Genomic DNA, 16,082 nt, shown 5'->3' with positions numbered 1-16,082 from the left:
GAGTAGATTTATCTTTTCCTTAAAGGACAAAGAATGTAAAATAGCTCAGAGCTATCTGGTTAACTTGGAAATCCAATTCAAAGATAAATATCTATCTTGCACTGGAATGATTTCTTTTATCATTCTTATAAAATTATACATTATATATAGAGATTGTAAAATTATATATTCTCTCTCCTTTTTTCTCTTTCTCTCTCTGTCCCTTTCCCTCTCCCTCCCCGCTTCCCCCCCCCAATCTCTGCTTCCGTCTCTCTTCCTTTTCACAAAAACAGAACTAATATGAATAATGTCAGAGTGGAGATTTCCCCAAAATAACTATTTCAGACTAAGCTATTCAAAGTTCAAAAGACCAAATTTTAACCATGTATGAGAAGACTGCTATTAGCATTTCTAAATAAAAAATAAATGTTGTTGGGGAAGCACTGTAAACCCTTATTCTCAAAGGAAATAGAAGTTGAGGATACAGCAACAAGTTGCCTAGATTTTTGTTTTCTAAGTACCAAACACATGATTTTTCAAAGTAAGTCAGAAACCTAATAATCCTAGATTATCTCGAATTGCCCTAGATACCCCAAAGCTATAGTGGTGACTGTCAACTAATTTTTTGTATGAAAGCCCAGAAAGTGTTACAACTACCACGAAAATCCACTTTTGACAGGCAGACATTTCACATTTCCCCCTGCTTTACAAAATACAGCTCAGACCCAGTCTCCCTGACAGCTGGGGGGAAGCATTTGTTTGTTTTTTCTTAAAGATAAGAAACCAGAGCAAAGTTGAGAGATGAGTCATGGGACCAAAAGGGATGTGGCCTGCTAAAGGTGAACTTTTAGGCTAGGCTGCAGTTATCTGCAATTGGGTCCAGTTTGAGGGATTTTTGAATCCTCCAAATCATTCAAACTTATCCTTCATTTAGGTCACTTTCTAGTGGGTAGAGACTAGTTTTACTTTACTAAGGTGGGCAAACCTCTATGGTGCTCCTAAGTCCAAGAGTTCAGCTACCTTCCGTATCTACTATATGTACATACATACCTCACTGGGGAAGATAGATGCCTTATTTAAAAAAAAAAAATGAGGGAGGCTCAAATTAGTTAGTTGCTCCAAGTTTGGGGCCATGGTAACTCATATTTGCAGGTTAGTTTATCCCAACCGTGCTTTATAACCCAGTTATCTTTTTGCCATCCAGTCTGTCACTAAAATATCCTCTTAATAACTCTCATGATCTAGAGACTATGACCATCCTGAAGAACTGAGTGTGGTTCAGTTCTGTAACTCTTACTTTGGGGATGTGGGATCCTAAATGGCGAGGAACCTAAACTCTACTAACCTGGCAAATTATATTCCTTAAAGGGTACCCTATTTCTTCCTTTATCCTTTTTTGCTTTTTTTTCCCCTAAGAAAATCATAATCAAATCTACCATTGCCTCTGAAAATTGACATATCAATTGATAGCTCTAGTGTCTTATTCACTATCTCCTCAGGACAACATTCTTCACTCAGAGCAGGAATATCTTATTTTTGCAATCCCTGTTTGATACTTAAATGCTTTTTTCATTCATAAGACATTCAAAGATTATCATCTGCATTAGAGGTGAGGAAAAAATGAATTTTTTTTTTACTATTTCCTGACTTTATATGACTATTTAAAAGCACTCACATACATTCAGTAAGTCTGCTGGGGATCTAGGCACATGCCCAAGATTTTAAAATCCTATGTGAATTTATTTCACCAGCAGGCATTTGCCATTCAGTTCTATCCGATTCTATGTGACCCCATGGACTTTGTTCTTGGGATTTTTTTTTTTTTTTTTTTTGGCAAATATACTGGAGTGGTGTGCTATTTCCTTCTCCAGTGTTTCCTTATTTGGCATATCAGGAACCGAGGCAAGTAAGTATTAAGTAACTTTGTCCAGCATCACAAAGCTAATATGAGGCCATATTACTTCTTGACTCCTGGACCCAATGTTCTATCCATTGCACCATCTAGCTGCCCTTGCTATTGCTTAGTATGCTTTATATGTCTTGCCTATATATACTTCAAGCAATTCCTTTTTTTTTTTTTTTTTTTTGCTAGGGCCATTGGGGTTAAGTGACTTGCCCAGGGTCACACAGCCAGGATGTGTTAAGTATCTGAGGCCAAATTTGAACTCCGGTTCTCCTGACTTCAGGACCAATGCTTTCTCCACTGAATCACCTGCATCTAGCTGCCCCTACTTCAAGTAATTTCAAGAGTTTCTTTGTCCCCTAGAATTTGGAAGTTAACATCCTGGTATTTTATTAAATAAGAGAAGATATTTACTTCCAAGAAATCTCGAATAGATTTAGGTGGTTGTGTTCAAGGATCAATCTATAGAATCAAGTGAAGCCTGATTTTCTGCTCTGTGGTGGATTGGCAGAATGTTTAAAACATATTTTCAGCTACTTTGTGACCTTTCATAACATTATTTAGGCTGCCTTTCCTTCTTCTATTTATATATGCTCAGGAAAGACAAATTAGTTTTGAACTTTAACAAAAATTATGATTAGGAAGATAAGTTATTTTAGGAATATAATAATATAATATAATTCTGAAGCTAAAAGCAACTTTAGATCAATTTTTGGATGATCTCTGCTACTTCATTCTTCCTTTTATTGGTATAGAAAAAACCCATAACTTTTTGTCTCACAAAAATCTTTTCCTAATAAAAATCGATATTTAATTAAAATATAAATTTGTTATGAAGTTCATAATAGCCTTTTACCCGACATTTTCTTATAAGCTACTGAAAAAAATGTCATTTAGAGGTCCGAGGAATTGTTAAAAGTGGTCTCCAGCTGTAAATTACTTTCTTAATCTCAATAGTATCTTCATCCACAACTACTTTGAAAGAGTTATGATAAAAAATCCTATCCATATCCTTCTCTGGAGGACTCCAGAGAAGGACTTTAATTTTTCTTGAGGATTTTTATTTTCATTAGGTTAAGAAATCTATATTTTCTTTTACAACTTTGCTTTTATGAAAATGTTTAACAAACAAACAAATAAATAAATGAAAAGATTGGGAACCTCTGGTGTAGACAGATCCAAGAATTTACAAAAATAGAATTCTTATACCTGGCAGAACCAGATCAGCATACATGGCAACACGACTAAACAATGATTAATTCTGATGGACATGGCTCTCTTCTACAATGAGATGATTCAAATCAGTTCCAATTGTTCAGTGATGAAGAGAGTCATCTACACCCAGAGAGAGGCCTGTGGGAACTGAGTATAGAGCACAACATAGTATTCTCTCACTCTTCCTGTTGATGTTTGCTTACATTTGTTTTCTTTCTCAGGTTTTTTTTTTCCTCCTTGATCTGATTTTTCTTTTGCAGCAAGATAACTGGATAAATATGTATACATATATTGGATTTAACATATATTTTAACATATTTAACATGTATTGGACTACCTGCCATCTGGGGGGAAGGAGGAAAAAATTTGGAACAGAAAGTTTTGCAACGCTCAATGTTGAAAAATTAACATGCATGTTTTGTAAATAAAAAGTTTTCATAAAATTAAAAAAAGAAAAAGAAAAAAAAAGGTCCTAACCTGGTTAGCATCATGATAAAGAGAATGATAAAAATAGATCCTGTGGTCTGGTGGTCTGGTGGCTTAAATGGCCAGAGTATAGTGCTAATGAAGTCATATAAAAAATTGAGAATATCAGTTTGACTGGGTTCTGTGGCTTTGAGCAAAATATAACTAAAGTGAACTTTAGTTCACAGACATTTTCATATAAGTATATTAGACTAAAAGTAAAAAGACCAAGTTTTGGCAATTCCTTAATCATTTTATCCAAATCAGTTTCCCTATCTATTAAACTGTTATCACCTGTCTAGCCTCCTTTGCTGAATTATTCTGAGAAGGTAATAGTCCTTATTTTGTATGCTGCATTTATCTATATAAGCATGTTGCATGAATTTTATTGGTTACAAGGTTAGAGAAAGGTCAAATGATCAGGTCACCCTCATTATCTTAGATCTAAGATTGCAAATTTACTTTAAAATACTTTAAAAAAAATTTTAAACCAAATTTTAATAACACATGAAACTGAAAATCTATTATGCATAATTTACTATTTCTTTTATATAAATAAAAGTTATATAATTTTTTAAATTTTTCTCTTTTCCACTTACTGCCCTAGAGAGGGGTACCATTAGACACAAGTATGTATGAATGTGTTTGTGTGTGTGAAATCATTCTACACATACTTCTATTGATTTAAGATATTTATTCAACACACAAATTTGATCATGAACTATGGATTAAAATCTTGAATTCTGATATGTACTTATTTCAGGAGCAGACACCTGACTTCCTTTAGTATTTTTTATTGCATCACCTAGCTATGTTAAAAACAGAAAAGTATAAGGTAATTCTTACTCTTAAGAGGTTTATAGTATAATTTTAAGAATTAGCAAACACATGAATGCGAGAACAATTCAGTGTTAATCTGTTACATGTTGTAGTATATTAGAAATGACTTGGCAATAAAAGTCATAGCTCCAATACTTACTTCCTATGTGATCTTGAATAAATTGCTTAACCCCTGATTTTATTTCTAAAAGGTTTTATTTCTGAATTTTTTTTTTATATCTAAAATAGAGAATACTTATACTACCTACCTTGAAACACTATTTAAATGTGAATTATTACTAGGGCCATGCTATCATAGAACTAAAAGGAAACTGGGAAAATCATCTAGTGCAGCCTCTTTATTTTGAACTCCAGCTTTAATACGTATGGTCTGAAGTCATTTTTTTCTTCATCTGCAAAATAACTGGAATTTGGAGAAGGGGAGTCACATACAATAGTCAGTAAAGTTTTCATGGAGGAGGTAGGTTTTGAGCAGAGTCTTGAAAGGTAAATGATATTTAGAAAAAAATAAGGGGAAGAAAATGTTCTAAGTAGTTTCCCCATTCCCTCAGCAATTCTTGGTATCCAAGAAACACCAATAAAAATACCAATAAAAACATTAATTAAAGGGCAACTAGATTGCACAGTGGATAGAGCACTGGCCCTGGAGTCAGGAGAACCCGAGTCCAAATCCAACCAAATTAACCTCACTTAATACCTCCTAGCTGTGTGACCTGTCACTGTGTGACAAGTCACTTAACCCCAATTGCCTCAGCATAGATAAATAAACAAATAAACCTAGCATGGATGAAAAAGGGATACACAAACATACACATATATAGATATAAAAACCTTTCCTTTGCTGGATAGGACTTTATCTTCAAATACAGAGAGAAGGGGGTAGCTAGGTGATGCAGTAGATAGAGTGGTAGCCCTGAAGTTCAAATCTGGCCTCAGACACTTAACACTTCCTCTCTGTGTGAACCTGGGTAAGTCATTTAACCCCAATTGCCTCAGCCAAAAAAAAAAAAAGAGAGAGAGAGAAGTCAAGGCAAGAGGCATTCAATATGCTTACTATATCCAAGGCATTATGCTAAACAATCCCTACAGAAAATAATTATGTATGAATGAGAGATATTAGATAAATTATTAAATTAGAAATGAGGGTGTGGAAGGATCAATCTGTATAATATTCAAAGTGACTATTTGTAACAACAACAAAAGCCAAAACAAACTTGTAATTAAACTTTATGTCCAACAACTGGGGAATAATTGAATTATAATATGTGAATTTAATGTTAACATAAAAATCTAAATACAAGATTTTATTATATATTAATATTAATGTGAAAAACAAATCAACTAGAAGAATCAGCTGTACATATATATACATAAGCATATATGAAAAAGAAAAGGAAAAAAAATCAAAGATAGCAACATTTCAGCCTAATTTAGGACAGAGAGAAAAGAAAATTGTTCTTTTAATTTGATTGTCTTTAAATTTTGTTGAAGTGCTAGGGCTTTTGGTAAGATTTTATTCTTCTATTTCATTTGTTTGTTGATGGTCAAGTTCCTAAACAATTTTTTAAAAAGTAGACATTAAAGTTTGAAGCACCAGACTCTGGAATAGTTCTAAGAACCAGACCACCATTAGAAATGGTATTTAGCAGAACAAATTTTGAAGTTCTGGGAAATATTCTACGACATTAGAGCAATTAAGAAGGAATAGGACACAAACTCCTCTTACAATGGGACCAAAAAAAACCATCCCTGTTTGATATCCAATTTTACAACATTAAAGCATCCTACTCAAATCAGAGTAATGTAGCTTAACCTTGAGATTATCTTTAGTACAGATAGAGAAGATTTCTCCTTGCTTAGTGCTAAGCAAGTGAATTCCAAGATATCACTGAAAAAAAGGAGAAACTTATCAAATGTATTAGATAGGAGAAATAAATACTGGGCTTGCTGTCTGGTAACCATGCCAATGTTAATTGTGTTAAATGTGAAGTATTGTGAAAGAGTTTTTCTTTTCCTAATAATGTCATCAGACCTTGCACTATCTAGTCTGATCAGGGATCAAATTAGGAGAATCAAAGTACAAATCCCAAACTGTCACAGTCTGTCACAGGCTACTTCCTATCCCTTTATCTCAATTACAGGAGATAGGGAAATGGATTAATACTTTGGCGGATGAAACAGCCCAAAAGAAATATTTGGTAGCCTAGCCTTTCCTCCATTGAAATTCTATTAAAATATTCATATATGTGTTTTTCCTTTTCTGAATTGATTCTACCCTACTACTCCTTGGATCCAGTATGGAATATCATGTTTGAGCAGAATCTTGATAATCTTATGTGACAGTGCCACAGATGGCAATTATTACCCTTCTCTCCATCAGAGGGTAATAACTGAATAATGCTTTCTGCTCAGCTGCTTTTGCCAGGTACTTGAGCCACTTGATGGGGGAAGGGACCTGCCATCTATGACACTGTAAAAGGACTATCAGTTGAGTATCTGTCCTGCTAAGATTCTAGAAGAATAAGGGCAAGAACCTTGAAACTCTGCTTAGAAAGTTTACAATTTCCTGTTTTAGACTAACTGTCAAAAAAACCCAAAGGGACTGAACTGGACTCATCATAATTTAACTTCCTATTAGATATAAACCATATATCCCCTTAGCACTTAGCATTTACATGTTCTAGAGCAATTTTTAAATTCCCATTCAGTTCTATGAATTTCCTTAACTCTTGGGAGCTTTGGTCTTAAAATGATTACTTTTCTAATTTACTTTTTTTCAATGAACAAACAACAACAGAAATTGAGAAAACCCTTGAAGTAAATACTTTTAGATAAGCAAAACAAATTCTGCATTGGCCATGAAATATAATACTAATTAATTTTTAAAACTTAATTAAAATGATACAACTCCTACTGGGCTAGTAAACCCACAAAATTAGATTGGAGGGGAGGGGGTACTATTTAGTTATCTAGTTTCTCAGTGTGACTGCCTAACATTTGCTCCTTAGAAAGAGTATAAGAATTCAACCTGTTGAGGAACATACTAAAGATGATAGAGTAGAGGAAGCAGCCCAGCCAAATTCTAATGCTTCCCTTCTAACAACTATGAAATAACACATCAAATTGATTAGAGTGGCAGACCTAACAAAAGGTCGAAATGTGACATTTTTCCATATAAGATAATTTGGGAGATTGGCAGCAGAGGTCTATGACAATGGGATGGGATTTGGCCTGGAGCAAATTCTATAACAATACCAGCAGTGGGCTTCAGAGGTGGTTGGGAAAGCAGGAACAGTAGCTTCAGGAGCTCTTGGTCCAAAGATAGCAAAGGGGTGGGTCAAAAAAAGATTAAGGGGACCCTTTGGTAGCACTGGGTGCAAGATGGGGTACCATTTGGCTATTCTACTATCCATACAGAGGATGGCATAGTTCTAGGGAAGAAAGGAGCACTTGTGGCTCACAAGAAAGCAGGGTCTTGGACACAATTGTAGCATGATGAGGAATACTTATAGCTGCTGGGGACTTGATGCTCTGGCCACAATGCCAGGACTAAAAGGAATGCTTAGTGCCAGTGGCTGCAGTTTGCAAAGGCCATTTTCTGTATGAAAATCAGAGGACAGAGCAAGATAGCAGTGACTAAACCTTTTTCCAGATCATAACACCTTGAAAGTACCAAAAACTCAGAACTAGCTCTGAAAATAACAGCATGACAAAGTCTGAAGCTTGAGACAGTGTATTCCCTACCACCAAGCTAATGGAGTCTTTAATAGAGAACTTTAACATAAAGTTCAAAATCATGAAAAATTAGCAAGCAATAAAAAAAGAACTTCATCATAAAAAATGGAATTACATGGAATACAAAGACAAATGTGGAAGATGACAAGAGTCTGAAAACTACAAGCAAAACCTCAAAAGAAAGAGGTAAATTGGAAACAAACCCAACAAGAATTCCTGCAAGAGTTAAAAGAAAAAAAAGTGGCAGAGGAAAACTTGAGAAAAGAAATGAGATTGGTGAAAAGAAAATTATGAAATGAGAATTAAGAATCCAACCATTTATTTATAACATTGAACCCAAAAGCAGAAATTATTAGGAAAATTTAAAAAGCAGGGTCAGCTCCATAGAGAATGAGCTAAGAAACCCTTTATTGCCTACTATATCAGAACCCCAAATACAAGGTTACACTCCATACAGTTTAGGACATACTTACTGGTAAACCATGGCACACTTTTGAAAACCCTAAGTGTGGAGGGGTCACAAATTGCAGTGATGAAAAGAGTCATATTTATGAATTCACAACTCTTTTGCAATGAAAATTTATACTACTCTAACAAATCAACTGAACATGTATTTGAGTACTAAAAGGAAAACCAGTGCTCTGTACTGCCACAGTAGCCAATGCTCTTAGTAATCTTGCAATCTAATTATGGAAATAAGGCTAATATACATGAAAGAATTTTAAAAATTAACATTAACTATTTATGAATTGAATAAAGGCTAGAACTACTGAGAATTCTGAATCTCTCCCTATCTCCTGGATCCTTCTAAATTTCTTGAAAATATATTCATCTCCTTGAGCCTTAACACAAAACCAAACTAAATCTCATTTGACCCTCACAATCACCTAAAGTTATTATCCCATCTTTCTCTTCCTTTTTTCAAACTACTGGAAAAAGCTATTTACATTTGTTGCCCCTATTCCTCTCTGGTCCATCTCTTCAGGTCCTTGCAATCTGGAGCCCTTCCTCACTCAAAAACTATTGTCTCTCCCAAATTACCAATAGTAGTGAAATTAAAGGACTTTTTTCAATCTTCATGATCTCTTCATAGAATTTGACACGTTGACTAACTTTTCGTAGGGAGTATTATTTTGTTTCTGGAAAAGAATGTGTCAACTGAGAGTCCTATGACTTTATTCACTATTACCTGTCACTTCCCAGACTGCAAAACGCATCTCTGGTCACCAATCCCTATTACTATGAAAACTTCTTGAAGAGTGGGACAGATTATCTCATTTTTGAAGTTGTGTCCCCAGAACTTGACATCAATGCCTAGTACAGTGAAAACACTTGTTAAATGCCTTTGTACTTGTTCATTCATTCATTCTATCACCCCCAATGTCCTGTTGCCAAAACCTTAACAACATTGCTTCTTTTTTCTCCAGGTCACAAGTTGACTGCCAAATTAATTCAGACCTCACCTCACCTCCCAATAATCACTTCCTAATTGATCATTACTTCAAGTTCTTCCTTATCATAGCTGCCAAAATCACAGTCCTAAAGCCCAGGTCAATTTCCTATTCAATAAGTTCTTGTATTAGCCCATTTGCTCTAAGACTAAATACAATCTTCTATTAAGCATTTAAAACCCTTCTCAACCTCTCCCCAATTTAACTCCCCAGCCTTCTTATAGACTATAGCCCAAACTACTCACCTTGCTGTCTTCTCACATGACATTCTATCTCCCATCTTTATGCCTATGTTGTCTTTCATATTTGGAACATTCACTCACCTTTATCTAAAGACTCTCCAGCTTCCTTCAAAGTCCAATTGAAATATTACTTGCTACATGTTTCTTGAATTCTACTACTCAAGCTTCTAGAAGACTTCCCCCTCTCCAACTCATTATCCTGAAAATAGCTATTGTAGACGTATGTAGATATTTTTCCAGATAAAAGTCTAAGGCTTTCCAAGGGCAGGGATTATTTTGTCTTTATAATCCCTGCACATAATACATTCTTAACACTAGCACATACTAAGTACTAAACATTTGTTGACTTATTGGAAAGTTTTCTCCATGTGGTTGGACTTGAGCTATGCTTGGAAAAGTTGTGAATTTTAAATGATAGTATCTTAAGTCAGATAAGATTCATATAAGATGTTTTACTTGGTCCCTCCCCCACCGTGGGAGGAGGAGAATGGGAGAAAAAAATGAAAGGGAGTGAGGGAAATTCAACTACTCCACCATTCCTACTTATCAACTTTAGTTCACTGCTAAGACAATCTGAGATTTTTTCCATCTCGAGATCCTATAAACAGCATCCAGACTACTGCAAGATCAATAATACTAGTACCTGAACCCCAAAGACACTAAAGTCCAATCCTGCATGTCCACAAATCAGGAATGAAGAAAAATCGACCCTGGTTTCCTTATTGTTTCTTGCTACTCCCCAATATAGAAGGCACATTTCAAAGCTGGTTTTATATATAAAAACCAGCTTTGAAATATTTATTATATATTTCTGTCCCCCCAAAACAGAATCATCTCACTGTATCTTCCCCCCTCCTCTCCACATCCTTACTTCAGGCAACCCGAGTTCTACATGATGTAATTCTTAATTAACAAAGCCTCACAAAAATCTCTAAATAGGAACTGGCTAGGGAAGAAAAAAAAAAGAGACAGACAGGGAGAATGAGAATCAGGGTTGCTCTACAGACCTTTCCCATACTTTCACAAGAGCCCTTGTGCAATTAGACCTCTTGGGGTGTTGCCCTTACCTGGTGTGGAAGCAGCATCAGTCTGGCAGCCCCGATTGGGAATTCCTTCCTAGCTCCTAAACCTCCCCCACAGTCCTGGGTCCCACTCAGGTGTGGCCAAGTTCAGGAGATCTCTTCCTTGAGATCAGACATACAAGTCTCAGAGTCAGAGCTGGGGTGGTCGCCCTCCATTTGTCCCCAGACCGTGGCTATACAGGTCAGACATGAGAAAGCTCTCCCTTACATACCCAGGGCTCTCCACTTCCTGGTTGGTCTTTTATAACTGAAAGTGGAAGTGTTCTGACAGGAAAGAAGTCATCCCCAGCTAAGCCTTTTAACTCCTGCCTAAGAGAGACTTCCAACGGATTCCTGCCTTATAAACCCAAAGGAGCCTGACAGTGCAAACCCTCACCACCACCCCTCACCCGGCCACGTTGAACAGACCCAGGTTTTCCAGTCGATCACTAAGCTATATTTGAACAGAAGAAAAAGAGCCTTAGAAAAGCTGACCTTTGACCACACTACTAGGAGCCAAGAAATTTCTTGCAGCTATCAGGGCCACACCTGCCTAGAGAATCCGAGGGGCTACTCCATTGCTGACTGCAACCTTTACTGGGACAACTGAAAGGTTAGGAGGTTGGGACTAAGTGGGCAGAAACCCACCTCTACGCTCGTTTCCACGTGGCGTCACCTTATCTCCATTCCACCCCTCTCTTAGACAATTAACATTATCTTATTGGGATCCCGTAACATTCCTCTAATGAGATTTGCATGTGAAAGCTTGGGGAAGAATAAGAACCATTGACTGAGAATGGAAGGACGGAAGCTTTTCTAGAGTAAAAGGATTAATTTACTCTTTAATGTAGCTCCTCTTTAACTCTACACCCACCTCAGAAGTATTCAAGAATATAAAACCATTTTCCCCTCACAAATCTTATTTTTTCAAAAATAAATGGAGTTTATTATGGTACATTTTGTCTTTTTTTTTTTTTAAATCTAGATATCCAATCAATTAGGATTCTTAATAGATCTGCAAGTGGTCTTTGGATAGATTTAAGGAGTATAGGTTGTGAACTTTGAAGGGAAAAAATACCTTTATTTTTGTTCATCTTTAACTGAAATTTATCATTTTCTCACATTTTAATTAAAACAACAACAACATGATTCTAAGAAAGCATCCATTCACCAGGTTCACCAAGGGGTCCATGACATAAAAACAATCAAAGACCTATGCTTTAGACATTGTTATGCTACCTTAAAATCAGACCTAGCCAAGAAGGCTTTTGCTAAATCCTCTGCATGATGGAGATTATCTAAACCAGTCTTTATGTCTGAAGAATAACTGATTGGAAAAAAAAATGAGGAAGATGAGGAGGAAGGTGCAATTTAAGCTAATCTAATCATCATTCTGACCTTTTGGCAACTATCTACTCAAACTCAAATAGCTCTTTCTTTAGAGAGGAAGCCAAGAGAGTGCATTATAAATCAAAACTGAAATATCAATTATTTGGTGGTATATATTTTTGACAATTGGTAAAACTTGCTGTGGAATGATAGAAAAAACAGTAGGGGCAGCTAGATAGCACAGTGGTAAAGCACTGCCCCTGAAGTCCAACCTCAGACACTTAATACTTCCTAGCTGTATGACCTGGGCAAGTCACTTAACTCCAATTATCGCAGCAAAAAAACAAAAAACAAAACATCAAAATGAGAATTAGGAGTTCTAAGTGTTCTTACTTCTGATACTTTTAAGTTACGTGACCCTAAACTAATATTATCCTTCTCTTTACCTCCATTTCTTCATCTCTAAAAATAAAGTTGGATCAACTCTTTAAAGATTCGTTTCAACTGACATCCTGGGATGCTAAAGACGTGTTAGAATATCCTGCAACTTTATATTATTTGTTTCCTACTCAAAGATTAAGTGTTCTAATTTACAGACTTATGTTTTCTTAATTTAAAAAAAAATCTTTTAGAATTGCAATATTGTTTCCTCTACATTTAGTATTGATCAAATTCAGAAGAGAACTATATTAGAGGAAGTTTCACACAAATGTAGGACTCCTTCCTGGAGGTTTCTATTTCCTCCAGCCAGAGATCAGGAGTTTAGAGTTGAAAGCTAGCTCTCAAGTCATCATGCCCATCTTTCTTTCACAGAGAGAGGGAAAACCAAGACTTTCAAGAGTGCTGAGGCTGGTTAGATGGAGCACCAGCTCTGGAGTCAAGAGGACTTAAAATTCAAATCTGGTCTTAGATATTTAACACACTCACTAGCTATGTGACTTTGCAAAAGTTAACTTATCAATTGCCTGGTCAAAAAAAAAAAATACTTAATTGACCTGCCCACAAAGATAGTAAGTGGCAGATTCAAGATTCAAAACCAGGTTCCTTAAATCTAGAACTCTTTCAACTGAATGACACATCTCACCATATGAATACATGGGTTTCTGAGAATTATTCCCATCATATCTTTTCTTCCTCCTATGACCATCTCCACTCAGTTCAGACGTTAATTCTTAGATTCACACATAAAATGTCAACACGCCTTTTAGAATTAGAAAGGATTTTAGAGCCAGCATAGTATAGTAAATAGGACAAAAGACTATCTCTAGATACCTGGATTCAAATTCAATTTTAAGAATTTATTAGACTATAAACAAGTCATTTAATTTTACCACTCCTTGGCTTTCTCATCTGTAAAATTAAGCTACTACTTCCTGGGTTGTAAAAAACAAAACAAAAAAAAAAAAAAAAAACACAGTTCATAAATCTTAGAGTGTTATAAAAATGGGATTCAGTAGAAATAACAACCTAACTGCTCATTTTCCAGAGCACCCTTCCTAAGAGGAAAAGTTACTTGCCACTGTCACCCATCCATACCCCTCACCCCCCAGATACTCCCCAGTAGTTGAGGGCAGAATCAGAACTCCAACCCAGATCTTCTGACTCTAGATTTCATTCAGTCTTGGTAATCACTAATCCTAAGGCTTTATAGTTCTGAGAAAAGAAAATAGAGAAAAGGATATAGATACACATCCACACACCCCTCAGACCAGGAGGGAAATTTTTATTGCAGCTTACCTTAAAGGAATACTTCTTTCCTGAGTTCAGGAAATAGGCCCCACTAAGCTTGCTGTGCAGATCTAAATAATACATTCAAGACTAGACGTCTTCAACATTTCAGTTCCTGGCTAACAACTGTACCTGGAGGCCACTTAACATTGCCCTAAAAGTGGCCAACAAGGCACCTCAGTAATCTTTGTACCTGATTGCAACAGGTTCAAAGGTAAAAATTACCTGTTCAAATACCAATGGTACACTTCAGTAAGGGAGAAGTGCAAAATTTGGCAAAAGGATAAAAAGGGAGCTTATTATGCAATTACTTCCCAAAATTTTTTTAATAGTTACAATTCTGAAAGCTTTTCTAAAGCCACATCATTGTCTTTTCTTTTAGTGGAATCTTTAACATTTGATGAGCATAATATGCACTATGGAAAGAGGAAACAAGCTTTTTTTTTAAAATCTGGAAAAAGTAACAGAACGAGAATCTATGAGGTACTGAGGAAAGAATGACAGAGGCAAACCACAGGAGCTGAATTTGAATTCTGACTCTCAGCAGCAGATCTTAGGAACATCAGTCAGTCAGTACATCTCTGGGACTCTAGTTTCTTTTCTCTAAAATGAAAAATTTGCAATGCCTTAACTAGTTCTTAGGGGAAAAAATGTTTTGGAAACTGGAGAGTGCTGAATAAATATGAGCTGATTTAATTATTATAAGAAAGCTAAATTACAGGTGGTGACCTGAAAGGGACTTTAGAAAGCATTCAATTGGATCCCCTCTTTTTTTTTTTTTTTGGTTACAGATGAGGAAACTGAGACCCAGAGAGCTTAAATAAATTGCCTTGTGTTACACAATTAGTGAGAAGCAGGATCTGAAACCAGATCTTTTTGATACCAAATCAAGCTTATATTCACTGTTGGGACAATTAATTTGACCATATATTTCTTTTAATGTATGGTTGAACCTTTGAGACAACTTCCTTCTTTTGCCCCTTGTAACAAATCATAATGAAAGCTAACTAAACCATGCCAGACTGTTCCTCTAATATATGAATTAAAGGTAAGAATGTGACTTAGATATTAGTGTCACCCTTCAAATTGAGGCCCCAAAGAAGGTATGTAATTTTCCCAACTCCCATTTCCATGACTATATTTAGGTTATCCTCCACTCAGAGGCTTTCCACTAACTTTTTCACTTTCACTTTTTAGAATCTCTAGTTTTCTTGGAAAAAATCTTAGAATGGTTTGCCTTTTTTTTCTCCCTCCAGTTCATTTTATAGATTTATAGATTTATAATTTATTATAGATAGATAGATAGATAGATTTATACATATGAGGAAACTGAGGCAAACAGGGTTAAGTGACTTGCTCTTAAAGTGACACAGTTAGAAAGTACCTGAGACCCAGATTTAAATTCTGGTTTTGTTTTGTTGACTCCAGGCCTGGAGCTCTATCCCCTGTGCCACCAAGCTGACTTTAGAATCTCCTAGTTTCCATCAAAACTCAATTCTAAGGCAACCTTCTAATAAGGTTTCTCTTTCTGATTTTTCCACCTTTCCATTACATTATTCCAAAGTCTTTCTGTTAAGCTATAAGAAAAAAAAAAAAAAAAAAACCTTTATCTCTATAGATAAACATCTTGTAGAGCAAACACAATTTCAACCATTTAGAAGAGACTTCTAGATAACTAAAGATAGAGAATTCCATTTCAAAGAATAGCTCCATAGAATCACAAGGGACTTAATGATTTACTTAGCTGTCTTGTTATATTAACCAGCATAGGATGAACTGTATATTGATTTCTCCCATTTTTCAAAGTATCTAGTTCTTCCAAGCAAACAATAGGCATTTACTAAGCACAAATAAAAACAGAAACACAATTCTTGTCCTCAAAGAGCTTACATTCTTGTGGAGAAAGGTAACCTAAAAGAAAGCTGAAAAGGGAAAAGTAAGGGAGGGAAAGGGAGGTACCTGATATTGGGGGTGGGGACACAATAAATTCTAGAGAGTTACAAGTACAGCCTGCAAAGGAATGAAGACATGGCCAGTCAGCTCTTAGCACTTAGTGTCTGACACATAATTGGCATTTAATAAATGTTTATTGATTTACTGGGTATCCTTAAAATGGATGTTTTAGAAGGAACCA

The 16,082-nt window shown here is 35.7% G+C and overlaps 1 protein-coding gene across 2 annotated transcripts in view; it reads right to left on the bottom strand.

Annotated features, from left to right (window-relative positions):
- ACSL5 (acyl-CoA synthetase long chain family member 5) overlaps window positions 1-14,073 on the bottom strand; it is a 49,645-nt gene extending 35,572 nt beyond the window's left edge. The window contains exon 1 of one of the 2 annotated variants that reach the window (XM_051981409.1): window positions 13,958-14,073. The gene's annotated coding sequence lies outside the window, so the exon portion shown is untranslated. Of the gene's footprint in view, window positions 1-10,897; window positions 11,114-13,957 lie in introns of those variants that run through there. The other variant, XM_051981410.1, reaches the window with a different exon arrangement.
- Window positions 14,074-16,082: the final 2,009 nt, after the last annotated feature.

The sequence above is a fragment of the Antechinus flavipes genome, chromosome 2 (genome assembly GCF_016432865.1).
Source record: "Antechinus flavipes isolate AdamAnt ecotype Samford, QLD, Australia chromosome 2, AdamAnt_v2, whole genome shotgun sequence".
NCBI lineage: Eukaryota > Metazoa > Chordata > Mammalia > Dasyuromorphia > Dasyuridae > Antechinus > Antechinus flavipes.
The sequence above is the reverse complement of the archived record's forward strand: the minus strand, read 5'-3'. Positions and strand labels throughout refer to the sequence as shown.